The sequence below is a fragment of the Ochotona curzoniae genome, unplaced genomic scaffold (genome assembly GCF_017591425.1).
Source record: "Ochotona curzoniae isolate NIBS_2020 unplaced genomic scaffold, NIBS_Ocur_1.0 patch359, whole genome shotgun sequence".
Classification (NCBI taxonomy): domain Eukaryota; kingdom Metazoa; phylum Chordata; class Mammalia; order Lagomorpha; family Ochotonidae; genus Ochotona; species Ochotona curzoniae.
Genome location: NW_024466927.1, coordinates 702,454 through 716,600, shown reverse-complemented (window position 1 = coordinate 716,600; position 14,147 = coordinate 702,454). Strand labels below are relative to the sequence as shown.

General features: G+C 39.9%; 1 protein-coding gene across 1 annotated transcript in view; it reads left to right on the top strand.

The window, feature by feature from the left end:
* LOC121167276 (lipoma-preferred partner) overlaps positions 1-14,147 on the top strand; it is a 688,035-nt gene that overhangs the window by 170,440 nt on the left and 503,448 nt on the right. The window contains exon 3 of the mRNA XM_040996717.1: positions 9,544-9,583. The gene's annotated coding sequence lies outside the window, so the exon portion shown is untranslated. The remainder of the gene's footprint in view (positions 1-9,543; positions 9,584-14,147) is intronic.

Here is a 14,147-nt window from a genome sequence, read left to right as displayed (position 1 = left end):
ACTCTAACAGTGGTTGCTTTCTGTCTCCTTGTCTAAGCTTTCCAAGACTGGAAAATGCCTCATGATGAGTGATCTCTAGGAGCTCTGTGAGTGGATTGCATTAATATTACTCAGGAATCTTTTATGTAAAAGTCATTCTTCAGTCTTAAATACCTAGAGATCAAAGCTCCCACGGTTGGGCTGTGAAACCCCTTAAACAGATTTTCAGTGCCCATCTTTTAATGGATACTATCTCCCCTCCCAGATTTGCCCCGCAACTTCTACAACAAATAGCCATGTAATCTTTACACACTTTCATCTTTTTGAGGGACAATTTGTGATATTGCCATACAACATCATTTTGAAAGTTCTTTGTATTGCTGTGAAACAAGATTTCCCACCGTTTCGCCTGTGTATTACTAAATTTGCGTATTTTCGAAAGTGTGTTTTGGCTATACATGACATATCCTCAGATATTCAAAAATAGCTTTAATTATACCCCCCCTTCATACCTCGCATGGCTTCTCTTCAATCAGACTTCTATTTGCCTCCTACATACATGAAATACTTTTGATGCTTATAGTCTAAGTTCTTGCTAATTCATTTCTTTAAATTTTCATAATGCTAACTCCTTTAAGTCTTTTTCTCTTCTCTTGTATGTGTCGAAAATTTGAAGTATATATTTTAGAACCATGCATATTACGTGTGTATTTGATTGTTTTGCCTTGTCTTTCAAACCTTGGTTTCTTAAAATGTGAAGTAGATATGCTAATGACTTCCAAGAATACTCTTGAGGATTGCAGTATATAAAATGCTTCACTCAGTTACTGAAATATAGTGTGTTTAATAAATACTATCTTTGCTTTAATTATTTTTCTTTATTCATTAATAAAAAGTTGCAGGTTAACATGATATTCCATGCATTTCATTGAGTGTAGCACAATATTTCAGGAGATATGTTCTGCATAAACAAATTGTATCAGGGAGTTAACCTTTCCACTACTCTTCAGTAGGTTACCTTACCCTCCAGTGCAAGACCAGAAGGCATGACCTTTCCCTGTATGTGTTTTCATTCCCACTACACTATCTACACTTCACCTTATCTAACTTCTGGGAATCATTATTCCAGTAAAATAATAATCATTGTTTTTATATATGTGTTGGGTAATGTTTTGTTAACTCTTCATATGAGAGGAAACATTCAGCATCTGACTTTTGTATCTGTTTTATTTCACTTGAACCGATGATGACCAATTCTGTAAGCTTAGATGCAGGTGTCAGGGTTTCTGTTCTTTGAAGATAGATAGCTTGCCTTTCTGCATGACTCCAATTAGAACTCCTACTATGTAAGTAACAAAAAACAACTTACAACGAGCCCAAATCCTTTTTTCTTTTTTAAAGAAAGACCAACCGCATGCTCAGATTTGGTTGTTTTCTTTGTATGATCTAGTGTTATGATCCATATGGTAGTATTGATGCTATTCTCCTGTCCCAAATGTATGGATGCAACATTTTCCTTTTTTCATTTCAATTTGGAATCCTGAGAATCAACACAATAACTCACTTTGGGAACCTAAATTTTACACTAATGTGTGTTATTTCCAATTAGCACTAGCTGTGTACACATGAAAGTAATCTTATGCTGCTAGGTTGCCTTTTAGAATATTTCTCTATCATTTCATTTACTTCTGGGGTTTCTTGAGTGCTTACCGCAGTTTCTTATAGATATTAGCCTAAAATTTGGCAGTGACTCAATATAGAAGATTTTTAAAGAATTTATTCCTCTATCCTAAAAGTGATGATGCCATAATGTCTGCTTTTATTGAGATCAGAAGACCAAATCTGATTATAATGAGATATACAGGAAGGAGTTCCTTTATTACAGATGATTTCTGCTAGTATAAACATTATTACACCTCACTGAGTTGCGGTAGGAAGTCATTTATCTAGGTGAAAACACAAGGTATACAGCTGTCAATAATTATAAATACAGAATGTAAAGTTTGAGTGACCAGATTTCTTGCTATTCCAATCCAGTTTAACTTCACTAATTCATTCTCATCCATCTCCCCAAACTGTATCTGAGGTTGCTCCCTGTCTTTGTATTTACTCCAATGTCCTGCTGGCAAGTGGTGTATACTCAGTGAGAGCTGGTTGGTAGAATTTTAACTTATTGTTCTGATATGTTTTTGTAAGTGTGGGGATTCTTCTTTCTCCCTCCTGTTTCTCTTTCTTTATTTTTACCTCCCACCATTTCTCCCCATATTATTACAGTAGTGTAGTCAGTTACTGACAGTTATAAGTTTAGCATTGTGCTGTTAAAGTGTATCATGACATTTTAGGTATAGGCAAATATAAAATATCTAGTATGCTGTCAAGGTGTATGTAACTGTTTCGTTAGGAATTCTTTTATTTGAGAGTAGAGATGTTTACTTCAACATATCTTCATTTCTTGGTATGCTGGTCTCCATTGTTCATCTATGAGAATATATATAAATACAAACACACATATACACACATATAAATATATACATGCTCACCTATATTTCTATGTATTTTGTTTGAGTTTGTCTTATATCAGGGAGAACACATGATATTTGTCCTTTGGGGGTCGGAGTTTTTTCTTTTTTATGGTTGAGTAGTAGTTCCTAGAGTAGATTTGCCATGGTTTATTGGATTTTTTTAATGGGCTTGTATTGTACAAAGAAGACTGAATCCATATTTCAATCTGGCATTTTTAAGAATTATTTTACTTTATCGATTTACAGAGAGAGATAGAGATAGACACTCCTTTCACTTTCTGCTTCACCTTCCAAATGGCCACAGTGGCAGATGCTGTGCCAGTCTGAAACCATGAGCCTGGAGCTTCTTCTGTGTCTCCCTCATGGGTGCAAGGGCCCAAGCACTTATGCCCTATTCCAGGGCTTTACCAGACACATGGAAATCAGAATGAATGAGAAGTGGGATAACTGGGACTCAGTCCATGAATATATTAAACAAACTTAATTGGTTTCACTTTCTACACACCTGGTCTATATAGTAAAAATTAATATTATGTTGCCCATCACTCCTAAGGCCATAATAAAAAGAACAATGTGAATTTAAATCAGTTGCAAGAGAAACTGATGCTACAAAAACACATGTTAACCTTTAGATGCTTGAAGCTTCCGCTAGTGTAACAGATCATGCTGTTTTATAGTAAATATTTTTTAATAAGTAGAAGGAGTAACTCCCAAGGTGATGATTGAAATAAATAATAGTACTGTGTGCTTAAAAAGTAGGTATGGTCAATACATAAGTCAACACTATGGTATTATCAAGTTGTATGCACTGGGTATAATTGCATGTACTCTCCTTTTATGTAACTGGTGGTACAGTGAGTTTGTTTACACTAGCATCATTGCAGATGAGACATGTTCACTATAACATCACTAGCTGGTAAGAATTTTTCTGCCCCATTACAGTATAATGAGACCATTGTTCTATATGTGGTCTGTTGTTGATCAAAGCCTCATTATGCAATGTGACTGTACCAGTCTTCTAAAATTCTAGTGCTGCAGATTTAATTTTTACTCAGTATTCTTTTATTTTCAAGATTTATTCTTATTGGAAAATCAGATATACAGAGGGGAAGAGAGACCGAGAGGAAGATCTTCCATCCACTGGTTCACTTCGCAAGTGGCTGCAACGGCCAGAACTGAACTGATCTGAACCTAGGAGCCAGGAACTTCTTTTGGGTGTTCCATGCGGATGCAGGGCCCCAAGGCTTTGGGCCATCCTCATTTGTTTTCCAAGGCCACAAGCAGGGAGCTGAATGGAAAGTGGAGCTGCAGGTATTAAAACCTGTGCCCATATAGGATCCCAGTGTGTGTAAGGCGAGGACCTTAGTGGTTAGGCTCCCATGCTGGGCCCTAGTCAATATTCTTAAAAATTGTCTTTGAAATTCTCAATTGTGAGCTCCATTGATAGGACTCTTAGAAATATCACATTAAAGTTTAGCATTACCTTTAGGCCAAAGTAATTTACTTTTTAAAAATCTGATTAATTTCAACACAATCAGCCAGGGTGTCACAGGATTTCAGTGCCTCTGATCAATGCTGACAGGTGAGGAAATTAAAATCAGGAAGGGGAGCAATTAAATACTGGCAAACATTACTTTAATGAGACAACCAAATCATTCATAAGCTTTGGAATAGGCTCTGTTCTTGATAAGTATTTTATCATGGCAGATGAGAAGGTGCAATTTAAAGTTTATTTCAACTGCAATTAATTTGGTGATTGGAATGGAGGGCATTCCATGATTGTTATTAATGAGTACCTTTTGACCAAGTCTAACATTTTAGTTGCTTCTAAGGACATACCTCCATGTTTAAAATTTTAACATTGTTTAAGTCCACTAAATATTAATAGATAATCCTTCCACCACTCCCATTGCTGTTATATTTAATTTCAAGAAATGCACAAAATGTAGGCACGGTGATTTTTAGTCCTTTTGTAGTAGTTTTGAAAAAATTAATTTATAAAAAAGTGGAAAGCCAAAATTTATAATTCATGTAAGTTCTAATAAAAGATTTGCAAATTATAGTAGAGATAAAAGCCCAAATCTTCAGTTCTCTTCCAGTATTTTTCTTTTTCTTTCTTATAACACCTAGCACATCAGGGCTGAGTGTTCTATTTTACTACTGAGTATGTTTAGAAAGCTCTGTGGGATTCGCTCATTTATACTATGGCTGTTACTCAATACGAGGTATTATAAGGCATTTGTGAACATGTCTCATACTACTCTCGTGTAACGTCAGTTCATACTGTTAGGATCATCATCCTGAGGGTAAGTTGCTTCCAGTTTATCTTGTGGTTCATGTTAGTAAGTGCCAAGGTTGCAATAACTTGGGAAAGTCCATGAACAGAACCCTTCCCCTGCTCTTCTCATTTTCCATGTCCTTCTATTCCTTTTTTCTATTTCCACAGTGCATGTCTATTTTCTTGTTTCTCTGTTTTTTCTCATCTCCCTGTGTTTTGCTTTTTCTAAATTACAGTAGAAATTATTAATAGCCTTAGAGTAATCCCAGCGAGCTTTGGTGAATCTTCCTTTGCATGGTTAATAATAAGTTGAAGTTTTCCAAGTTTGAGGTTTATTATACAGATTTCTTTAATTTCAGGTGAAATGGCTTCTGGAGTTGAGAACCTTTTTCTTGGGAGAGGATGAATGGTTTGACAAGTGTGTAGGCATGTGAGATTCTGTCCACTGTTGTAAAATGCAGAGACAGCCAAGAACAACTGGATTCATGATGAAGTTGCTACTGTGGGGTTTGTCAGATGTCCCAGATGTCTTTGTGCATGGATGAAGACTACATTGTGCTATGAAATACCCAGGAGTTACTGAAGACACATGATAATCAAATCCTGGAAGAGAACTGGGAACCTTTGTTGCTAGAAGGCTTAACATGAGGCTTAGTAATGGAGGAACCTGGGTGAAATCTCACTGGTCCAGGCTGCAGTTGTGTCTTTGGCTTGTGTCTCACTATTCCACTGAGCTGCTGTGTCTCTGAGGCATCCCTGGGGAAACTTGAACAAGTGTTCATGATAGCCGTACCTTGAACACACTTTCTGCTTCAGCTTAGCAACTTGCCACTCTGATCAACCCATAGATATGAACTCTTCTACCTCCTCTTTCACTTGTGAGTGAAGTAAGTTATCATTCAACAACTGTGTCCACAATTGAATTTCCTTTAATGTACTATTATTTCTGTTCATTATGTTGCATTGCTGTCTTTGAATAATGGGCTCTAATTATGAAGCTACAGCATGTAGCTCTAATGGTGCTTCCTAGTTTTCATGTCTGGATATATGCTCCTTGCTAACTGTGTGATCTTTAAATTGTGGTTTCTGGATTTATAAAACTGGCATAATAGGGTTTCATTAGTGTTGCAATGTGAATGATTTGAGCTGTAATGGTCCTATCATATTTCTAGTTACAAAACAAATAATATTAAAAGAGGGTTAATGTTTTGATTTTGAAAGCAGATAATGACTTCTTGTTGGGCATCTAGTTCAAACATGTTCTTTTCTTAATCTGATTTGGGTCCTTTATGAAAACAGTATATTTCACTAAACTTGTTAGAGGTCTTGTATTTCTCCATGAATATATCAATGAAAAAAATTCCTTTTATATTTGAAGTCTGATTTGAAGCTGTTTGTCTTCTCTAAAATTTTCATCTAAAGTTATGGCTCTTGCATTTTAGCATTTGGGGTAGGAATTTGATTTTTAATTTTGTCACCTTGTCTTTCAAAACAAGAGTTTGTGTGTGTGTGTGTTGTTGTTGTTAATTGAGTTTTGTGGGATGGCTATTTCTTTCATTTATGTTCCCTAATTTTAAAACACCATATTGCCTCTTATCATATAGCTATGATAATCCTCTATGGATCTTGAATTTTCTTTGCCTTTCCACAAGCCTTGGGGATAAAGTTAATGAGTTGTTTAGCCATGTGTTGTCCAGCTTAATAATTTAGGGGACACTGTTGGAAAATAAAGAGCACTAGATCAGCATACAGAGCACTGGATCCCAAACGTACCCTCTGCTACATCCTATGTTGTGTAATTTGGGCAATGTTACTCTCTTTGTAACCATGGATGGGGTCCTGTCTGACAGGGCTGGGTACCAGTACCTGTCTAGGTGGTGGAACAGTGGATGGGTCACACTCTGCAGGATCAAGACAATAACCAGCACACAAGAAAACCAGGTCTGGGGGTAGATTCTCTGGGGGAAGTGTGGGCCCAACCCTATGGAAATACAAGTCCCACAGGTTAGCTCGCGAGCTGGGGTGGCAATGGGCTGAGCTAGGTGTGACCATGGAACCTGCCATCACTTACAGGTAAAGGAACCGACAACAGTCTGGGCAGGTCAAGGCAGCAGCACCCAAAAGTGCATCCTAAAATAGGGTGTGGGATGGATCAAGCTGCAACTGGAAGGGGGCGGACCAGGCAGGGCTGAGCAAACCTCAACTCACAAGGAAGAACAGAAATCAGGATGGAGCACAGGTCATGCTGAGCTAGGCTCTTACACTGACTGGTCTGCATGAGCCAGGGATACTAGGCCACAGCATCAAAGGCAAAGGCTGAGACAGGTGAGGGCCTGAGTCATATGGTTCAGAGCAACCACTGGCATGCGCGTAATCTAGGACTTGGAATAAGCTTGATGGGGAGCTGTGAGAGTATACCCTTGCTGGGTTGGGGTTCCCATGGGAGAGTGTGGGGGCCAGAGTGGGAGCTGCGTTCTGGTCTGGATATGGTTGCAATCTCCCTTGGCACAAGTGTGGACTGGGGCTGGGTGTACCTAACTGGGCTAGATGCCAGCACCATCTGGTGCTCTGGAAAACCTGGGTAGATGTAGGATGGACTAAGCTAGGTCTCTGCCCTTATTGAGCCATGTGTGAGCAATGTCTGGGTATGGACAAGCCTTGGCTGGGCTGAAACATCCAACAGTAAGAACCAGAATGGATTGAAGGCCAGCAAGGAGGGCTGGCCCATGGACCCACCAGTATGCACAAGATCTGGCATAGGGAGAGGTTCTGATGGAGGAGCTTGGGAAACTCCTCTGTCCCTGCAGGTGAGTGCAAGAACCACGATAGGGAGCAACCCAGACCAGGCCAGAGAAAGATACCCACCAGCATACATTTGGCATAGGTCAGGGGCAGACCAGGCTGAAGCCACCCACTGGTGATACTGAGCACCAAAAGAGTGTGGGTTGGGCCAGGTTTGGTTATGACATAAACCGGTGTATATTACAGAATGCCAAGGCGAGGTAAGCCGTACCAGATGTGGCTGCAATGCCCAAACAGCACACATGAGAACCAGGGAGGGAGGGGGCAAAGCCGGCAGGGGAATGTGGGCTCCCCTGCTGGACAACCACTCCCACTGAAGAGCATGAGTTGGGATGGGGCAGACCAGACCAGGCAGGGCTACAATGCCTGTGGGCCTCATGTGAACTAGATCAGGGAAAAGCCAGGTTGGGCTGACTGTTCCGACTGGTGCAAGCAAAAATTAGAGTGGGTGAGGGTTGGTTGGGTTTTGCTACAGCATCAGCTGGCAGAAGCTGGCACTGGGGACTAAATCTGTCAAGTTAAACTCTAGAACCACCTGGAGAATGCATAATCGGGGATTGGAAGTGGCCTAGTATGGAAATAGTGGGTACCTCCTTCTTGGGTTATCACTCCCACTGGAGAGCATGAAAACCAGGGCAGGGGCAGGGGTGGCTAGAAAGAAAGGCCTCTGTCAGTCTGTATGTGGGTTAGATTGTAGGTGCGTTGAATTGAACTAGGCTTCAGCGTCCATGGGCTTGTACGAGAGCTAAATGGGATGTAGGACAGACTAAACAAACAAGTCTGCAGTACATGATGGCATGCATGGAAATAAGGGTAGGGGGCAGACCTGATGGGGGTTATGGGGGGGTTTCTCCAACTAGGCTGCAGCTCCCACTGGTTTGTATGAGGGCTGAGTATGAAGTGGGCAGGATCGGGCTGGACTGCAACACCCATTAGTTCACATGGAAGACAGGACTGGAAACAGAACTGACCCAGCAATTGCAACAACCAGCATATGCATAAGCTGATTGAGGCAACAAACGGTGCTGGATCCTGTACTGGCAGGCACACACAAGAATCAGGTCTGGGATCACCTCAGACGAAATTTCTTTGGAGATTCCTCCAACTGAACTGCTGATCTCAGAACCCCAACCATGAAGAAATTATATCAGCCAGGATTCTGAATAGATTTCATTGTGCTTGGAATGACAAGTTTGGTGACAATTCAGAACTGTTGAACTATTAAAACTGCTTGAGCAGGACCCTTGGAGCATGCCTCACATCGGGGACCTAGGATAGGTGGGAGGCTGGGTGGGGTTTCTCCCTTTGTTTCTCCCCTGACCTCAGATACAAGGAAAGAATGATATTAGTGTGGAAAAAAAGTATGTGTTTCTAAGTACTTGACAACAAATGGGGAGTACAAGATATTGATCTTCTACCTACTGGTTCAGTCCCCCAAATGTTCCCCATAGCTGGGTGGAAGCTAGAAACCAGAAACTCAGTCTGGTTGTCCCTTAGTGGTAGCTGAAGCCCAAGTCTTGAGCCATTACCTGCTGCTTCCCAGCACTAGCAGGAAGCTGAACTCAGAGGCAGCACTGGGACTAGGATCCAGGCATTTTGAAATAAGATGTAGGTTTCGCAACTGCTGTGCCAAGTGCCTGTCTACACTTAACCTGTTCTGAACCTCAGCTTCCATGTTTATAAAATAAAGGCAGCCTTACCCGGTTTACTTGGTAATTATGGGAGAGGTATCCATTACTTTCTCATCCTTCCTTTCCCTCTGTGGGCTTCTGTTTCTGTGATCTACAAAGTGAATCAACACCTCTCTTCTTGTTTCTTTGACGATTTTGGTGGAGTACAGTGAAATAATGAATTTGGATATGTTTTGTGAAACAAGAAACTGGAATACAGAGGATGAAGCTGTGGTTATTAATGGAAACAGGTTCAGTACTTAGTGGTAATGTTTTTCTGTTTTCTTTGCAGACGCTAGCCCTGCAGTTGGTGTAAGAGCCAGCCATTTGAGGTAAGAGGATGGACATCTGTGTGACTGTGGATTGCCAGGAGACATCAGAATCAATAATATTAAAGACTGATTTTACTCCTAACAAAAGAGATGCAAAGGGTCTTCATTAGCAACAAAACATATAAAATGGCCAAAGTGAGAGCTGCCCTTCTCTTAGGTATTTGCAGTCTAATTTTCTGTTTTAATTCCTAGTTTGTAAGTTTTAGTACCAAGTTTAGGCACAAGCATCTAGGCAACATGGAAGGTTCACATTGAACAAATATGTTATGAATTTTGGTGTTTTTACCCATTGTTTTATTGTTTCCTTGGCTAGTATGTGCCAGCAGGCTTTCTGCCTGCTACCTTCAACCACACTACACTACCCCTGTTTCCAAACTCTGAAGGGGCCAAAGATGACTGGAGGTGTCAGTCATTTTGCCTTGTTTCCAAATCCATCAACTAAAAGTTTATAATCCTAGCAGGTAGCAGCAGCAACAACAAAACAACTGTAAAATCACAGAAATGAGTTAGAGCTTTTTAAAACCTGGCACCCTTTATGTCTTCACTCCATGATCCTGGGGACTGATATGAAGGCTGTAAGCCCTGGCTGAAGTGTGCATCTGTCTTGACTTTTCCATGAGAATGGGAGAGAGTGAAAAGAACCATTTTTTAATGGGTTTTATAAATGTAAAAATTTTCAAAATGTAGAGGATTTCTTTTGAAGCTCATCTGCTAATATCTGGATCTCCTAGTGAGCTTTCCCATGTTGTATGTAATCTTTTAGAGGTCTCAGTCAAAAAGAAGAAAAGTGATTACTATGGTATTCCTAAATGCAGGGCCTTCAGGGCCTCGTAGAGTCATCACTTTATTATCATCTGATATTATTTAAGGTACTGTAAACACTTATTTGACTGAACATTTTCATCTTTTGGTGTATTTATAATACTGAACTGCAGACATCAGTGATGTATCAAAGATTTCTGAAAACACTTCAGTTGGTTGAAATTGTTGCACATTTGGCAGACTTATTAGTTTTGGACTGAATAGAAATTATGATATTACATTAATACAATTTTCAAATCTAATACTGACTATGTATGTGAAATAACACAAATTCTTGGAAGAAATTATTAAAAAGCAGTAAGCATGTTTTCTGCCGTTTAGTAACTCTCCAGTTCATGAAATGATCCTGCAAAAAAGTTTCTAATGTGTTATTTTCATGAGGAATGCAAATATCAGAAAAGAATGTCTCATGTACCCTTCCTGTCGTCATTTTGACAACATGTGAAGCAGAGCATTGTTTGCCATGTAACTGCAGTTAATTGTATTAACCTTGCCCCAGATGCTGATCATTAAATATCAATACAACAACTTTGGAAACATGGTTAGCGATGTCCTCCTTTCCCACAAAAACTACTGGGAATGGACAAAGAGGATTTTTAAATAAGACTTAAAAGGTAACAAAAAATGCTCTTGTGAAGATAAATTCTATGCATCCATCTATCTGTAACTCTGTATGTCTTTATCTTGCTCATTTGGAGGTAGGGGTTGATGGGAAGGGAAAGAGCACCTTCTTAATTAGCCTTTGAAAGATGGCAAAATAAAGTTTCTGTGGGCATGCTGTAGACATTTCAAATAGTCTTGTATTAATAATCTGCATTAGTGCAGTAATGAAGAAAGAATAGCAGTTTAAATAAATAATTAGTCCTGACAGTAGAGATGTCAACAGGTACCCACTTAATGAGCATAATCATTGTTTTTCTCTGCTTTCAATGTGGCTCCACTGACTGTGGTGTGTTCCCTGTCCCGTTTCAAGACCAAAGCTATTTAAAGCTGTACTTCATGGAATCTGAAAGGGTATACTCTGTTTACTATTTAGAGCTGATACCTCATGTTCTTGAATAAGCAAGATCTGTATTTGAACAAGAACAGGCTTCTGGCCTCTGTATACTGTTGATTATTCCTGTTTTCCACAGGGTGATTCATTAGCCTGGATGAAGAATACCCAATTAATTCTGTGGGACTTGTCTGTATTGCCAGAGTCAATTGTTTATTGTAATTTGATGGAAACAGGCCTCGTTTGCCTTAAATATAATTAAACAAGTATTGGTTTTTGAGTGAAAGTGGAAGCTGTAGTTAGAAATGAAATTACTTCCCTAGTTACCTAGATAGATTCTTCTTGTCATTGGAAGTAAAGCTATGTGCTGTGTGTGCTTATGAGTCAGAAACCATGATAATCTGACCCAAGCTCTAATGTGAACTGGCTGTGATACCCTGGGCACTTCACCTACCTCCCTGCCTGAGGTCCACTTGGGCATCTACCAACAAAGCTGTAACACGTGATCCTGGTATTACTTAAGGATAAATTATTTAAATCTGATTTTCTTTTTCTCCTTCCTGTTGCTATGTTTGCAAAATCACAGCAATGTCCTTTAGCAATCATTGAGATTGCATATGGAAAATAATCATTCTGTTTAGCTTTTACTTCTTTCACATTTCAGAAGAACAGTGAGTGATTTGAATGATATATACACTATGATTCGGTGTTTATACATTGGTGTCCTATTCCCCAAGACATACAATGTATAGCTATGGTGGGAGAAGTAATTCCATCTTCCTTCATTGTATAAATTTGCTCCATCATCTGTGATTCCTATTATGGCATCTGGTTAATTTACCCACTGTCAGCATTATTTTTTAACGACTTTTTTTTTCATTGAGAGGTAGAATTATAGAGGGAGGGAGGGAGCGAGTGACAGAGATCTTCCATTACCTGGCTCGTTCTGCAAGTCGCTTCTATAGCCACGACTTGGTCAGGCTAAAGGCAGGAGCCAGGAGTTTCATCCTTGTCTCCCATGTGGGAGGCAGGGATCCAAACAGTCGGTCATTTTCCAGTGCTTTCCCCAGGCTAGTAGCCAGGAGCTGGATTGGAAATGAAACAGACAAGTACAGGCACTGTTGTTCATGTGGCAGTCTGGTATCGCAGAAAGCGGCCTAACCCTGTGTGCATTACAATGTCAGTCCCCTCAGCATACGCTGTTTTTAAGAGATGGATTGCTCTTTTGTTATGACTTTGCAGGATGAATCGTTGGAAATGCAAAGAAATATCTAAATATCAAAGCCAGAGAGGACTTGAAAAATTAATTTGCTGGGATTTCTTCTTTTGGAGATAGATATTTTGGGGACAGAGAATGAGTCTACTTTGTATAGGTGTTAAGTGGCTATTCCCAGACTAGAATTCTGTATTCTAACTCTATAGTTTCATAATTGTTTTAATAGAAAAATCTTTCTGTAAATTAACCATTCTCTTCCCTATAGTTAAAAGGCCATTGACTTTCAGGAAAAACAAACAAACAAACAAAAACACAACCCCCCCCCCAAAACTGATCCCTGTGTCCACACAAGTCTGTGAAATATCCTTAACATTGTATGGGTTCTGGGCATCTTTGTTAGTTCCAAGGGATAGTGGCACGTGGGGTTGTGCCTGTCCTCCGCCTTTTGTGTGTAGCAGGAGGCATCCCTTTGCTGTCCATCCTGAAAGAGTTTACGTGATCCTGACTTTCTCCTCCAGCCTCTTGCCCTTTTGTGATCCAATGAATTACGGGAAACTGAGGATGAGCTTAATTTCCTATTTATTGCACAATGTTGGGAACATTAATAATAGAAGACAGGTGAGGAAGAAATACACAAGAGGGTGCCCAGCATGGTAGCCTAAGTGACTAGTCTTTGCTTTGCATGTGCTAGGATCTCTTATGTGTGCCAGTTTGTATCCTGGCTGCTCCACTTCCCTTCCTGCTCCATGCTTATTGCCTGGGAAAGCATTCAAGGATAGCCTGAAGCTTTTGGACCCTGCACCCACATGGGAGACCTGAAAGAAGCTTCTGGTTTGGGATCAGCTCAGCTCTAGCCATTGTGGCCACTTGGGGAATGAACCAGCAGATGGAAAATCTTTCTGTCTTTCCCTCTCTTTATAAATCTGACTTCCAAAGAAAAATAAATCTTTTTTTTTGAAAAAAAGAAATACACAAGTGGAAATGGGAATAATGGCCAACACGATACAAATCAGCTCATGACTCGCAATTACTAACTTCTGGGGCTATTTAAAAGTGATAGTACTTCCTACTCGTCAGCTTTCGCTAAGCCTTGTTTTTTTGGGACCAGTCTGGGACCCAGAATTAGCTAGTATAATCTTTGCCAAGATCAAGCTCCTGTTTTCTTGTGACTTCCAGGTCCAGCGTAGGCAGTATTAATGATCAAATAAATGATAAGTCCAAACTTACCCAAAAATCCAAATTTTGGTGCTGCGATCCAAAAGAGAAATCAGCTTACTGAGTCTGCAGTTCATATCCTGGCTTCCATTAAGCCTCAGTATCTTCATTCCTGAGATGGAAGGTGACAGGTGGAATAGATGGCATTAGAGCTTACTCTGGCTTGTGTGAGTCTTGATTTTTTCATAGCCTCACAGTGAGTTTGCTGCTAAATCCTGAGAACTGATCCGATGCTCTCTGGTTTGGAGTGCTCACCATTTTAACTTCTTTCCCTATACTTTCTGATTGACATGCTTGAAAAAAATCTCTGCTCTTTT